This window comes from Rhynchophorus ferrugineus, unplaced genomic scaffold (genome assembly GCF_030347505.1).
Source record: "Rhynchophorus ferrugineus isolate W39M unplaced genomic scaffold, kcgeb_rfMv2 rfM4, whole genome shotgun sequence".
NCBI classification, from domain to species: domain Eukaryota; kingdom Metazoa; phylum Arthropoda; class Insecta; order Coleoptera; family Curculionidae; genus Rhynchophorus; species Rhynchophorus ferrugineus.
In genome coordinates, this window is record NW_027472583.1 from 41,210,107 (window position 1) to 41,225,686 (window position 15,580).

Below are 15,580 nucleotides of genomic sequence, written 5' to 3' on the forward strand. Positions count from 1 at the left end.
CATTACGTGATGGATTTGACTACACAGTGACTTAAACCACCATTTTTGAGAAATATACATTTTAGTACATTTAGAACGTTAATTCAGCGATAATCATCACGTTGATTAATTTGACTTTCTTCTTCCTGGTCTTCTTCCGCATATTCGTTAGCAATCAGCCATACAGATGTTACAATTTCAGCATCAGTAATTTCTCCACAGTGAGTTCTTCAAACTCAGTCTCTTGAATGTTGAATTCTTCTTGAATTGTTAGGGATTTTCAACTTTTGCTCAGGTCTTAGCAAGTTCAGCGAATGGCAAATATCATTATATTTGTCGCATGGAACTTTAAATCCACTCTTCCAAAAGAAGTTTATGATTATTTTTTCACTGACTTGATTTCAAACTTTAGTATATCCACATGGTTTGTAACATGTCAGTTGCAGTTGGTGTTGAGTGTTCAATATCAGCAAGATACTCTCTGACATCTTCCCTATCTAAGTCTCAGTGTTTGACGTATACATTGTTGTTACATTATTATGGACATTTCTAAAATATCTTGCTTTTCTGAATGTTTCAATGCTGAGTGGTTTAATGTCCAAGTACGGCTTGCTACTAGCAACACTGATAAACGAAGCTATTTTTCCCGCCGTGACGTTTTTTTTCAATTATGGAAATATCCTGCGAAGTGTTGCGATTTTGATCCGTTTGTGTTTAACCACCAACTGTTTTAACCACCACAAGACATATTCCTCTGCGTCCGTATGTTCACATAATCATATCACGTATCTTTAAAGTTTAGATTTGTGGCCAATGTTCTTGTGGGGATTTTAATTTTCTTAGCGATTTCTATTTTTTTTTCTTTTATTAGATTCTCGTCTACATACAAAGTGATTTTTCGTTTCTCTACGATACATAAAAAACACCTTTTTCATTTCATTTCGCGTATTACGTTTCTTAGTACCAAAGAACGATGGCTTTCCAATGAAGAATTTAACAGTCTCAAAGTGTCGAGATATGAATTATTGTGGAATTAAGTGAGAACAATTTATAGGATATGTTGCGTAAAGATTATAAGTTAGAAAATTTCGTTAAATATTAGCCAATAACATTAATTATTAACTATTCTATATTTTGAAATGATTAAAAATTCATTATAAAATGGTTTTTGATAAATATATTCGTAATGTAAAGGTATGTTTTGCATTAGCTCTTACGGTCCTAGGAGATTTCGAAACATAAATCGAGGAATTCGTTATATTATTGATACACGGTAATCTACTATTAACTTAATCCTTTTAGTCCGGCTGTTTTTTTAATAGTTTCTTCCAAATAATAGGTTTTCTCAAAGTCTTTAAAATAGGCGTTTATTACAATTCGACACAAATGTCTTACCACCCAGTGATTTTTTCAGGTTTATATATAGGAAATAGTTGCATAACCATGAGTTTGCAGGCTAACATACATTAGTTGACATTCTTTGATTCCTCACGTTCACCCCAAGAAACCCATTTATTTATTTTGATTATTCCTTAAACTTTGGTGTTTTGTGATGTACTCGCATCGGATTCGCATCCTTCAAGTACTCCTTTGAAGGATGCGAATAGCTTTTTCATATCCAAATATTCACAAAAATAATGCCCAAACAGTACACTAAAACTACTTTTTTTCCATTTTTGGTACAAATTTGAAAGGCTATCTGCTGTCAATAGTCGTCATAAACCAAAATGACGCAACTTGCCCAAAATCTTGCTGTAATCTATTAATAGATGTCTAAACGAGAGCAGTTGAGGACAGTAGTGATCAAGATTCAAGGGTACTATAGAAATATTTTAAAAAGGCACTAATTTATTAAAATACAGCTTATATATACAAGTGACATTAGCATCATAGCACTTATAGCACAATGATAAATTATAGAGTGTTATAATATCAAGGAATATGATATAATTGAAGTAAGTATTCAATATTATCAATCAATTTTTATGAGACATCTAAATTTACATATTATTTCTCTTAAAACACAGAACGACCCTGGCTCATTGCTATTTACTTTGCATTAATTTCAAAATTTGGCATCGGAATTAAAGATCTTTGCTTATTTAAGACAAATGTTATAATAAATACGAATAGAATAGGAAAGTAAGGTGACAACAAAATTTGGCTGTAATCCAACATTATTTGTTACTGCCTTTTAATTGATCCACATAGAATTTAGACTTGAAACTAGCTGCATATTTAGAATCGCATTTTTCCGATGTTATATTCCTTAAAAACAGGTGTAAATAAGATTCTAAATTATTTCGTGATATGTCCTTGAGGTTGTAAAAGAATCAATACTTTATTAATCTACATAAACGAATATTAGAATCGATTAGGAATGCCTGTTAATTAGGACAGCAATGCTAATTGCTTAATTAAAATAAAAAAAATGTTATCAGCATTAGGTAACAAATTTTATGTCACCATTTCAATTAATATTTCCTGAAATAATTGGTTGCTCGCTTTTGGGTTTGCCACTATCAATTACGCGTTTCATTTTTTGGTAAATATTATTTGGTGAAGGTTTTGAAACATGAACTTAATCGAAGTGACCAGATGTTAATTTATATATAAAATATTTTTGCTATCTCTATTTTCTATTATATAATTTTCTAAGAACTACAAGACTGTAAAAAGTCTAATTAGGAAAAACTACATTTAAACTATTTTTTTTTCTTTAATAAAATGTTATTTACGGTTCGTAAAAATCCTGTAGTGACTGGACGTCATCTTTGAATAGTACGGCATGTTGAAAAGTTTTATGTGCTTGCATATTTTCTATAATTTTTTCACTCTAATTAGGTATTTACTGTGAAAAATTAGTACAATATATATATATATATATATATATATATATATATATATATATATATATATATATATATATATTTATATATATAGATATATAAATATATATTGATATATATATTTTTTTTCATATTTTACAACTTCTTCATATGTTTCTGAATCAAAAAACAATAGATTGAATGAAAAATGAATGGATTCTTCAAGTCATGTTGCATCAACCTGAACATGTTGTAATCAGAAGACGCTATATCTGACGAGTAACCTAAGTGCAGCAGAACTTCTCAAAACTTGCGATGTCTATTAGCACGTTGTAATGTAGGATGATTACTTGGGTTATATTATTATTGTTATTGCTGGCCTCTTCCACAACAAGACGTAGTTTAATTTTCTCGATTGACGTTTGGCGTCTGCATAGATATCTGTAGTAGCAGTCTCATTCAGTTTTAGTAGCTTGTAATATACAGCACCTTGCTGATCCTAACATAGCACAACAAAACATTATGGCCATAAATATTCCACTTCGGTGCCCATGTGGATGGCTATCCTCGGCTAAGACATAAATCTTTGGGCTTATTATTATCATAGCATAGTTCAGTTCCAACCTTCGTAGGGTGAAGACGTGTTTTCAATGCACTCCAAGCTCTAGAAAAATACCATTGTTAATAAAAAATAAAAATTTTGTATTTTTTGCGGTTATTTAAGTGACGGTTTAGAAACGTATAACAGATGTCCGTTTTACAGTGGGAATAAAATAACCCAATAGACTATGAACAGACAAATTAGACATGGCGATCCATACTATTTCAACCCTAATACCTACGCATTGTGTTACAACTGAAGAGTTGTCTATAACAAATACCCCACAAACAGAATGGACTACCATATTTAAAGAAAAAAACGATTCAGAAGCCCAGGTGAACAAAACGTTCGAAGACAAACCAGGATTAGTGACTATTGATTACAAAAACTTATAGAAATAAAGAACAGCTTTAGCGGCCTTTCGGAAGAAATTGAAATATTATACCAACAAGCCAAAAACCAAGAAAAAGTCGTCCCCAAGCCACCACCAATAACGGTTTATCAGGTAGTAGTTATAAAACACATCCACGACTTACTGAAAACTATCACCAATAATTATACAATAAAAACAGTGAACTCAGAAATCATCAAAATATAAGTATTCGATGCAGAATACTATAAAACATTAGTGAAAAAACCAAAATCCGAAAGAATCAAAAAAAAATCAGAATCCAAAATCCAAAATCAGAAGATCAAGACAACCAGATGTAACTTATGCATAAATGGTTCATAATGCTCTAACCACAAAATCTAGAAACCACACATAACCTACTGAAACTCCTAAAAAACCTACTCACCACCATCGTCACCAAACTTGCCTAATGGCTAAAAAAATAATGCACAAAATTGCCGTCTGGAATGCCAATGGCTTCCAACAACATGCCTGGGGACTAAAAAGTGTTTCTATTACTGATAACACAATATTGATATTATGGTGGTTTCCAAGAGGCATTTCACAAATAAAGACTATCTGAAAATTCCTAAATATAAGCTTTATCATAAAACACCCAGATGAAAAGCACATGGTGGTTCAGCCGTACAGCCGTAATCATTCGAGAGGATATAAAACATTTTGAATGATAAAAAATTTAACAAAGATTACCTGCAAGCAACCAGCATAACTTTAGAAGATTCCCATGGACCAATAACAATTTCTGCTATTTATTGCCAACCTAAACATAATAACAAATCGGAACATTTCCGAGCCTTCTTTAGTACGTTAGGTAATAGGTTTATTGCCGGAGGAGATTACAATGCCAAACATCTAATGTGGGGATAGTAAACTTAAAAGGTAGGGCGCTGCTAATCATTCACCAAAAATAAGAACATTTTCTTCAGAAATTATCTTCAACGATAAGCCTCCTTTTTTGAGTGATAACAAAATTTTCAGTGATTTTGTGAAAAATCTGACAGAAATCTCTTAAATTCTTCTCTTTAAACTTATCATTAAAAACCGAAATTGATAAAGAAACAGCAGCAATAAATATTACAGAAAATATACAGTAAGCAGCATATTTCGCGACTCCTAATAGTGAACTATTTCTAAAAAAAAAATATACACATATCAAGCATAATTCGAGAAAAAATTGCAGAAAAAAGAAAATTGCGAAAGAAATGAAAACAGCTAAGAACCGAAGAAAATAAAAGAAAATTTAATAAAGCAATAAATGAGCTGAAAGAGTTGATTCAAAATGAACAAAACCAAGGCATTCAGGAATACTTAGAAAATCTGATACCAACTGACACTACAGATTATTTATTTTGGAAGACAACACGAAAAATCAAATGGCCCGAGCAGCATAACGCTCCTATTAAAATACATGAACATAATTGGGCTAGAAGCAATAAATGAAATGCCGACATCTTCTCAAAGTATTTAAATAATGTCTTTAAATACTTCCCGTTTGAGCGATCTCAAACTGACGAAAATAAAATGTATAGCTTCCTAAATTCGCCATTTCAAATGGATTTAGTACAAAAAAGCACCGTCACGCCGTCAAAGAAGCTTAACAAATAATAATCAGAGAGATTAATTGTAAAAAAGCACCTGGATACGATCTAATAAGAGGATAAAATTACTAACAATCATATTTAATGCTATATTACGAACTATTTATTGTCCTAGCACTTCGAAAGTAGCTCAAATAATAATGATTCTCAAACCAGAAGCTCAATTGTATAATAATAAAAAAGATCATTCCAGAACACAAATTTGGGTTTCGCAATAAGCATTCAACGCTTAAGTGCATAGACTTGTTAACAAAATAAATATGTTAATAAGTAGTCAAAAAGTGTTAATAAATAATAAGTTAAATGCCAAAAGATCTATAATTTCAAAAAATATGTAATATAAACATAAAAAAATACTTGTTGTCCTCTGGTAAGGATGCCGAAAAAAATATCGATATATCGATCGCTATTGGTTTCTGCCGATATTTTTCCATATTAAAAAAAATTAAAGATATTTTTAAAACATTATAAAAAACATTAGAAAATCATTATATTTTAATTATTTAATTTTTTATATATTTAATTTTAAAGGTTTACATATTTTGGTACTTAATTTTAAAATAATATTTCGGTATTTTATTTCTTCCGATATATCCATATATTTTTAAAATATCTAAAACCACTTTTCGCCGCTAATTATAATGCACTACAGAAAGCTACTCTGGTTTTTCCTGGCAAGCAATAAAATAGCGATGTTATAAGATATTTATCTATTTATTTTATTTAATTAAACTAAATAGAAAAATATAAGATATTTATCTATTGTTGAATACATAAATAATTGGGTGGGTGCACCTACATCTGACGTCATCATGCATATATGGTTGCATAGTCGATATTAAAGTAGTTTCCTGTAAATTATAATAAACGCTACGGCGCATGCTCTTACTAATACCATCCGGAAATGATGAAGATCCTGCCATCTTGATTCATTCTGTGTTGGTGCTTTGACCGAGATGTTTGTCGAAATAAATAGAGAGCGACTCAGTTGAATCCAGTGTTTTAATTGCCCAAACACCTTCACCAAACGGATTCTAACACTATTTAGTTTAATTCACCTTGTTACCAACATACGGATGATGATTGTAAAATCTTGGCTACAGTATAAATATTTCCATGAAGTCACATGACGCATTTGTGTGGTAAAATTTGCTTAAGAACATATTTTAACTAACTAACTAGATTACTAGAATGGTGATCACAGTACCATCTGGATATTGGATATTACGAAACTTTTCTCCAAAGACACCTATCGAGTTTTTTCTCTGTTACTCTAGGTAGAGTCATTAGCAGTAATTAAGTTCTTGGATAATTTGAAAACCCCTAACTATCGTCTGTTGTGTTCAAATGTTCAGATAATTTCTAGTCGCTTATTGGTCTGAAAAGCGTTAATGTCTATTTAACACTTCACTGGAATCTTGGATGTCATCATAACATAAAAGAAAATCATAACCAAACGATACCAGTAGCGATGAAAGATCATAATTATGAGAGATTACTATTAGTTACTTGTAGCGTTTGCGTTTTTCGTCAAATCTTATAAATAGTGAAATTTACTGTATATTTAGAATTATATCGGAATTCATATCATCGGATCCAAAAAGGTGCTCCGGGGAAAGTTCCTGCGGAGACGTGGTCTGGTATGGGCGCCTATATCAGTCTAAGTGTTGACTCTTAGGGAGTAGTATAGAATTATTTTGATTAAGATGAATATTATGTTTTTAAGCAGGATATTAGTGTTCCATATTAAAATGATGTGTATCAGTTATTAGTATAGAATTGAAAATATTACACCGTATAACTTAATGTAGACATAGCTCCATTTTATCTAATTTTTCCTTATACTCCTTCATTAGTCCCTATAAAGGGATAGAATAATTAATGCATCCCATATCCCCTTCATGATTCGGGATATCAAAGAGAGCCACGAACCACGTGGCGCCCATTGAAGGAAACGTTGAATAGATTCGTCCCAGTACCCATAGATTGAATTCATTAGCCATTGTTCAGGCTATATTGAGACTTGAAATTAAAGAAAAGCAGGCTATATACTATACATAGAACAACAAAATACATCACATCAAGGAAAAAGTTCTGCAAGAAATCTTAGAAAAAAAAGAGAAAACTATTACAAAGCAGCAACTATCTCAAAAACTAATACTCACTAACAGCATTTACAGATTATAATTTCCATTAACTTTTAGTAATCAAAAAAGTATTAATATGTGTAAATTACTACGCCATTGAACATTATAACAAAGTATAATAAGTAGGATATCATTATTTTTAGAACCGTAACAACTTCAGAGCATCTAATAAAATTATACTTGATCTTTCATTACTTTTATGTTACAAACATAAATATGTAATAATAAATGAAGTAACAGATGTTTGTATATTAATGCAGAGAATATATGAATAAAACAATTTTGAAACAGTATTTGACTTAAACGCGTATATTAAAATAATAACGAATATTAAAGGAATGTATTTACAATCATTAAATTAACTATTAATTTTCCAAAACTTAGGCCTATAAAGTAAATATCAAAATAATTGATATAAGGTTCAAAGAATGAAATGTTGTAAAGTCACATATCTTATTACCTTAATCATTAAACACATTAATATTTATCAATACATTAAAATGTTTACAAATGTACTGTTAATAATTCATAATTTCTTCTATTTGTTCTATGTGTTTCATCTATGTAAATTATGTAGTTAGTTTCATTTTAGATCCTGCATATTTGCATTGCCTCCTTAATATTTTTATATAATCCTTATCTTTTATCCATACTTCTCACATACATCAGGCTGATAAAGGAATAATTTCTTTACTTACATTTTTAAATAAAATTGTATTGTTCTTTGATTAGTTATTTTACTCTTCAATCTCGTCCTTGCAGATAGCTCACCTCTAGTTTGTCTTCTATGACATTCATTTATCTATTTCTTTCTACTTTGCCTTATATTCCATGTGTCCTAATTAAAATTCAATTCTATGAAATCATTTTATAACTGTTAATATTCTATGCAATATTTATTTTAACTCTTGATGTACAAATTAACGTATTTATTATCTGCAATATTCGGTCAGTGCTTTGTTGAGAAATGTATTTACTAATGAAACCTGAAATTAATAGAAGTCAATACGATTAAAATTTACAGAAAAATAACTTCGTTTAATAATGGTTTTATCACTCACTTTTCATTTTAATATCCTTACAAATGTAAAATACCAACATTCACTTAATTTTAAGGAACACTATCCTTTATTTTAATTTATAATCTTAAAAAAACCTTTGAGATTTGACCCTAGTACATTATTGTCGGCGAGCCAACCTCTTACCCGCACGGCTACCCGATTGGTTTTCTTATGTATTTTGTCTCACCAATCTGACGGCTATACCAGGTAATTTGATTTGGACGTATTTCGTTTTATTACAATAAATAATTTGTCGTGTATAGTACACAAAGATATTAGGCCTAGAAATTCTTCCTGGATATAAGCTTTAACCATTTTGCTTGTTATTATTCATACTTTTAATTCATCATTATTACTTTTATAATAGTTTCTTATAATTATTTCATCAACATATGATGGATATATACGCAACCATTATTTGTGCAGCATTTAATAGCTATCCTTTTAAATCGGATAAAGTTTCGCACCTGAAGAATTCACCTTCATTGTGCTAAATGCAATTTTAAATTGGGTTAATATAACTAATACTGAAATACGATTTTATTATCTTTTTATATCGGTAGTTTATTTCATACAGATCAGTTTTTATCCATCAGTCTCCTACAAAAACACTTATAATATAAAATACAAATGTGTATAGCATATAAAACACAGTTATATAATTTTTACGCCCCGTAGAAGAACATGTCCACCAGTCTATATCAACAATTGTCAACTCCCGCAAGCAGAGTGTGTTAAATATCTTGGTATGCAGCTAGATGGATGCCTAACTTCGAAGAAGCATATACTCGCCAAACGAAAACAACTTGGTCTTAAACTCTACCAAATGTTTTAGGTAATCGGGTGCAAATTCAAGTTATCATTAGATAACAAGATGCAATCCAACAGTGGGGAACCACTAGCTAGTCTAATATATCCATCATACAGTTCAAAAATAAAGTGCTGCGTGCCATTGTCGATGCTCCGTACTATGTTTCAAATGAAGTGGTACAATGCGATATTCCTCTAGAACCAATAACGAGTATAATTCAACAGGTTTGTGTGTATCAAAGTACTTCGAAAGAGTGTCAGTGCATCCCAATGCTATTCAGCTAAATATGCGAAGATACAGTGAAGATACGTAAATTAAAACGTCTAATATCACCCGATCTGATTATTGAGCATATATAGACTTTAGAATAAGGATATCAGGATATCACTTAATGAAGTGATTGTCTACATGCCATGTGTACATAATATAAACATAACAAATACTGATTGCCCTCTGGGCAGATTGAGGAACTACTAAGAGTAATAAAAACATCTATGACTCTCAATACCATACAAATCCTTAGAATATTGCGGATTTGACAAGAAACATTAAAATTTTTATTACATTCTACATTGGATATCATATATTAGATTATAGTACAATCTTAATTTGCCAGTTAATTAATTACTAATGTTCTATTGTACTTGCATCAATACTAACAAGACAAGTTACAAGAGGATTGCATGAGCTAAAGTTGCATTAGTATTAGACAGTACAGTACAGTTAGTACATTTCTAGCTGATTAGTAACATTAATACACTATACAAATTTTTGTAGTTTGGTTCTAAATTTTATTCCCTATGTGTTGTCCAGCAGTTGTATTACTTGATGTGATTTAGTAACTGCATTAATTTTTTTTGAAGCGAGATGATGGATAGCTTAGTAAATCCATCTGATTTCGAGGTCATTGCGAAGATCCTCATCGGTTACGTAGCGATAAGCATTGACGATTAATTGAAGAACCTTGTTTTGATAGTATTGGATAACTAGTTGGTTTGACCTTTAGTGCAATCCAATATTTGCACCCTGTCTAAGTTGGGAGTATCTTCCGAGTAACTCATATAGTTCTTTGATAATTTCCATGATAATAACAAATCCTACGACGCGGGTGAATTGTCTAGAAGTTTGACCGGTGATAAATACGACAAATCGCCAAATCGAAATGCATGCACTAGACTTGCCTAAATAATTTTAAATTCCTGCTGCTCGTCCACGTTACAGTGCAGTAAATACTTAAAGTATTATATCTATTCTGTCTGTAGATCTTAACACAGATATAGATTCAGCCAGAGCTGGCTGAGAAGAAATTATGGTTTCTTGGTTAATTTAAGTTTAGTTATGGAGAAATGAATGACAACGGCTTACGTTTGTCATCATTTGCGTCATTGAATAACTTTGTGGTCGGTAACACCATATACTAATACCCTCCAAAGCCTGAATTAGCATGACGGAATCCACGAAATATTAATTAAACGGTGCTGGATTATGTTTTGATTGAGACCTGGTTTCTTTTGACGCTCAACGATGTAAGGGCAATGCGAAGATCTGATTGTAGTTCTGACCATTACCTTCTTCGTGCAAAACTGCTACTGTAACTCCAACGGATAAAGTGTAAAGAGTCGCATAAAATTAATCGCGACTGGAGCTACATGAGGAATCCAAAACATCAGAAGGAGTTTGAAATCAAAACTATAGATAAGTTCCAGGCACTAGAACACCTAGAATCGGTACAGATATTGATCAAATTGGAAAGGAAATTTGTGAGACAATTGTTGAAGACCAAGAATTGTGAATAAGAAGCAGAGGGAACATTCGTAAAGTCACATGAAAAGCATCTCAAGCAATGATGGGAGTTTTTCATGTAACTTTATAATCATGACCAAAAGCTTTAGCAACTCCAACAATGGACTAATTGCAAGCAGTTATAAAATCATTAAAGTATGATAAAATCACTGGAATCGATTAAATTACCACAGAAATTATCAAGGCTAGCGTTGTTCCTCATACAAATTTGTCGGTCAGTAAGAAAACACGCATGAAAGAAAGCGATAATTGCACCTATACTTAAAAAAAGGCGACAGTAAACAGTGTAAGAACTATAGAGGTATAAGTCACCTATTGGGTGTTAGGAAGGTGTTTTTGAAGATTGCACAAATGAGACTTCAAGGAGCTCGTGTGGAGACAAGCCGAGAAGATAGGTGTATGTAACTCCTTCAAGCTTCTTGTGATGATTGCATTGGCTGTGTACGAGTGTGAAATGATTTGTTTAATCCATATTAAGTCCGAGCGGGTGTCCGCCAAGGAGATGCCGTCTCTCTACTACTCTTCAACAAAGTAGTGGATGCAATTAAGTGAACAGCTTTTTAAAGCATACATGGCATTCAATATGATGCCAGACACCCATTGACCGATCTCATGTTCGCTGGTGATAGCGCTATATCCGCTGGTATGGATGTTGAGGCTTCTAGCATTGTTTATGATAGAGTTCGAACCGCAGAACCATATTGCTTGAGAATTAATAAAAAAAAACAAAGTCCTCAAAACGTCAGTTTAAGTCATTGGAATTAGTAATATAGGAGAAAAAAGTGACATCTACCCCGTAAGTAATAAGCCAAATCGGCCAAGCTGCTATAGCTGTTGGTTCTCTAAGATGGTCTTGAATGGTATGGCAGAAAAGAAGTATTACAATCAAAAATAGAATTCGCCTCTTTCGAATGCTTATCTTGCCAGTTCTTCTGTGTGGCTCTGAGACTTGAACTATGTTACAGTCTGACTGGACATGACAAATTGTGGCCTTTCAGATGTGATTCAAATGTTGCATGTTTCTCTCCAATATTACATTAGAAATGAAGTCATTAAACGTTTAAGACGCAACAATCAGTGCACAGTTGGGGAACAAATTCAGAGACGCAGAGGATAGTGGTTTGATCATGTCTATCAAATGAACGGTGAACAAATTCTTCACAGACTTCTGTGGCGAAATCTACCTTTTGGGTATCTTGCGGAATCAACAGGCACTCTCCCCGAGCGCCGACTATGGATTAATGACGATGATGATGAATAAATACAACTAGTGTATCAACACAACTAGTAGTCCAATCTGTAGAATTTGTCGTACTACAAATTGCATAATGTTTCACTGGTTAAAATTATGCCACTTAATCATTAAACCAGGTCTAGGATTGAACTTAAAGCGCAATACCTAGTTCTCCCAAAATAATCCTAATATAACGATAGAATCAATATTTTAAGTTTAACACAAATGATTAGTTTAAGCCAGTGTTGTTTCTTTTTCGTAAACATAGTTGCAGGCATAGATCCAAATGCATAACGAAATATTTGGCATCCTTTGTTAGTGGGTGTTGGCAGTTGTCGATGTTTACTAATTTATATATTGCTATAGGTAGTATGAATGTCAGTAGGTATCGGATCAATAACCTTAGCGTGTCAACTATAATTGATTGTATTTTAATATATATTTAAAGTTATATGGTTTGCGTTGAATCCTCATACGAGCTAGGAATAAGCACTAATTTTTTCAGCCAACAGTTTTATATTAGATTTAAAGAATTCACGGTTATATTGCATAAAGTTAATATTCGATATATTGTTTACCATAGTGTGAATTGAAGCGACTAAAAGTAAGGTTTCAGTGTGCACAAGTCGTGATAAGCTGACAAAACTTTTAACATCCTTTACCTGATACACCTTAAGTTTTAAATTTTTGGTAAATCTTTTTGATTTGAAACTGATCCATTTCATGAAACCATCAATGGGGATTGCTATAGCCCGAAAAACAGCTAGTATACCAGCAAATACACTACAATGATAGTTTTCACTATGACAACGCTTGACTACATTTTGCAAAACCGTTGAAAACATACTTGGAAACAATATACAATTAAACAATAAACATTCAAAAAAATAAACAATAAAATTTATACTAATATTAAAATTAATACAACTAATAAGGGAAGTGCTACCCCACCCGGCCGTAATCGCCAGACCTTACTCCGTTTAATTACTACTTGTTCCGACATATGAGTCGTAACCTGTTTGTGCAGCGCTTCACCTACTATAAAGATACCAAAAAATAGGTCGATTCGTGAATAGCCTCAAAATGTGATATTTGGAGATGGAATCCGTAAATTACCTGAAAGATGGAAAAATATAGAGGCTATCGATGGTCAATACTTTCAATAAAATACATTTTACCTATTTTTCACAATGAAATTTAAGAAAATCCTTTAATTGTAAGTAATTTATAGGCCTATTATTTTTAGGTCTGAATTCAGGTATTCTGGCCTAGGGGCATATTTTTCAGGACGTTAGCTAATTTGAATAAAACAATAATAAAATATTATTTAAATAATATAAAGAATTTTCAGTGATGACGGGTCTATTTTGAAAAGGAATCAAAGATGATCAGCATGAGGATTTAGTAAGTATTTTTTAATATTTGAATAGTCCATGCATGTCATGTTCTGGAGAAAGAACACAAACTCACCGTAAAACAGAAATGTCTGTCATCGAGGATTATCTTCGAATATTAAAATTTCGAATAAACAAAAACAAATTTCGACAGCCCGCTCATCAAATCCTTTCCCATATATTCTGACGCCTTATTCCTAAAAAAATATAAACATATCCACACTGCAACGGTATTGATAATAACCGCCGAACATATTTTTCATCACTTACAGATAAAATCGGTCAATATATATAGAATTTAGATTCTAAAAAAAAATTCAGTCGGATCTATCAGGCCATTCGTCATTTGACTTCTAGAATCCTTGTCGCCATGAGACGCCATAGCAGATATTTGATAGCGGCTTATTGAAATACCTTCACTTTGACTTCAGAAAATCCCACAAAGATAATCTAGCGGAGTTAAATTGAATGATCTTGATTGCTAATTGGCGAGACTTGTGGGACGTGATATGTGGTATCGTTCTTTTAAAACCAAATATCGTCTATGTCTATATTGCTCGATTTTAGATTCAAGCCCAGACGAAAAATTTGTCGTGTTAGTAAAAACGTAAAGGAATGAATTGCCTCCAGTTCTCTTACTACTTTCAGAAGCAGTTGAGATATTCTCTGTCGATTTGTCGTATAAAGTACAGATGTTGGGTTATTGTTTATCAAATCAATTTTCTTGAATTAAAAAAAAATTAAGAATTTTTTAGAACCAAGGATTTTTAATACAATGTTCAAATTGTTCGTTACTTAAGAAAAACTAAAAAACCCCATTCCTGCTATTTTTAAAATAAAAATATTAAATGCCTATACGCATCTTGAATATAAATTACTGTTCTATTCGATTCTTTTAACGACATTGCTGTACTTAAAAGAACTGTTTAACATTTAGTAATATTGAGTTATTCATTGTATATATTGTATAAGGTATGGGTAATCAGGGAACGTTCAAATTTGAAACTTCGTCATTCGTTAATTTTGTTGCTTAATTTCTAGGAAATCTCTAATCTAACTTCATCAAGCACTTTTAGAAACGTATGGTGATGCTGCTCAATCATATAATGAATTGCCACACTAATTAGCTGAAAATGCTATTTCGAACCGTTTCAACATTGCGACTTCATTGTAGATAACCGGGTAACCAGCTACCTGATAACAAAAGAAGAGTTTTCTTTGATGTATTGTGATTAGGATGAAAAGTAGATCTACAGAGGCCCAAGTGCAAAAAGTCATAAGTTTGTCCATGAGAACCATCCATATCGATATTGAAGCGGGATATTCATGGTACACTTGTACAAATAAATGTAACATGGCTAGATCGGGCTAGCACACAATTTAGAAATACTGAAATTGGATCGCTGCTGAACGAACATCGACAATCCATGTTACTATAAGGATGGGAAAAAATGCAGAAATTAATGGAAGATACTTGGATTAATATATATATTGTATAAATTTTTTCAATAAAGAAATGCCTTTTTAAAATTGTAAGTTGCCTTTTTGCTTGCAAATTTCCAATAATTTAATAAAAATGGTATCTTTAAATGATATAAGATAATTTCAATTAGTATTAAGATAATATCCGATAAAACATAAGGTAATATGACAATTATGGTAAAAAATTAGTTCTCAGAAATATTTTTTACTGATAGTCCGACTCAACGTTT

At 31.8% G+C, this 15,580-nt stretch overlaps 1 long non-coding RNA gene across 1 annotated transcript; it reads left to right on the forward strand.

Moving 5' to 3' along the window:
- Nucleotides 1–831: 831 nt before the first annotated feature.
- LOC143195956 (uncharacterized) lies at nucleotides 832–3,666 on the forward strand. The gene is made up of 3 exons (XR_013005624.1): nucleotides 832–1,775; nucleotides 1,936–2,832; nucleotides 3,102–3,666. It is a non-coding gene; the product is annotated as an uncharacterized LOC143195956 (long non-coding RNA).
- The last annotated feature ends 11,914 nt before the right edge of the window (nucleotides 3,667–15,580 follow it).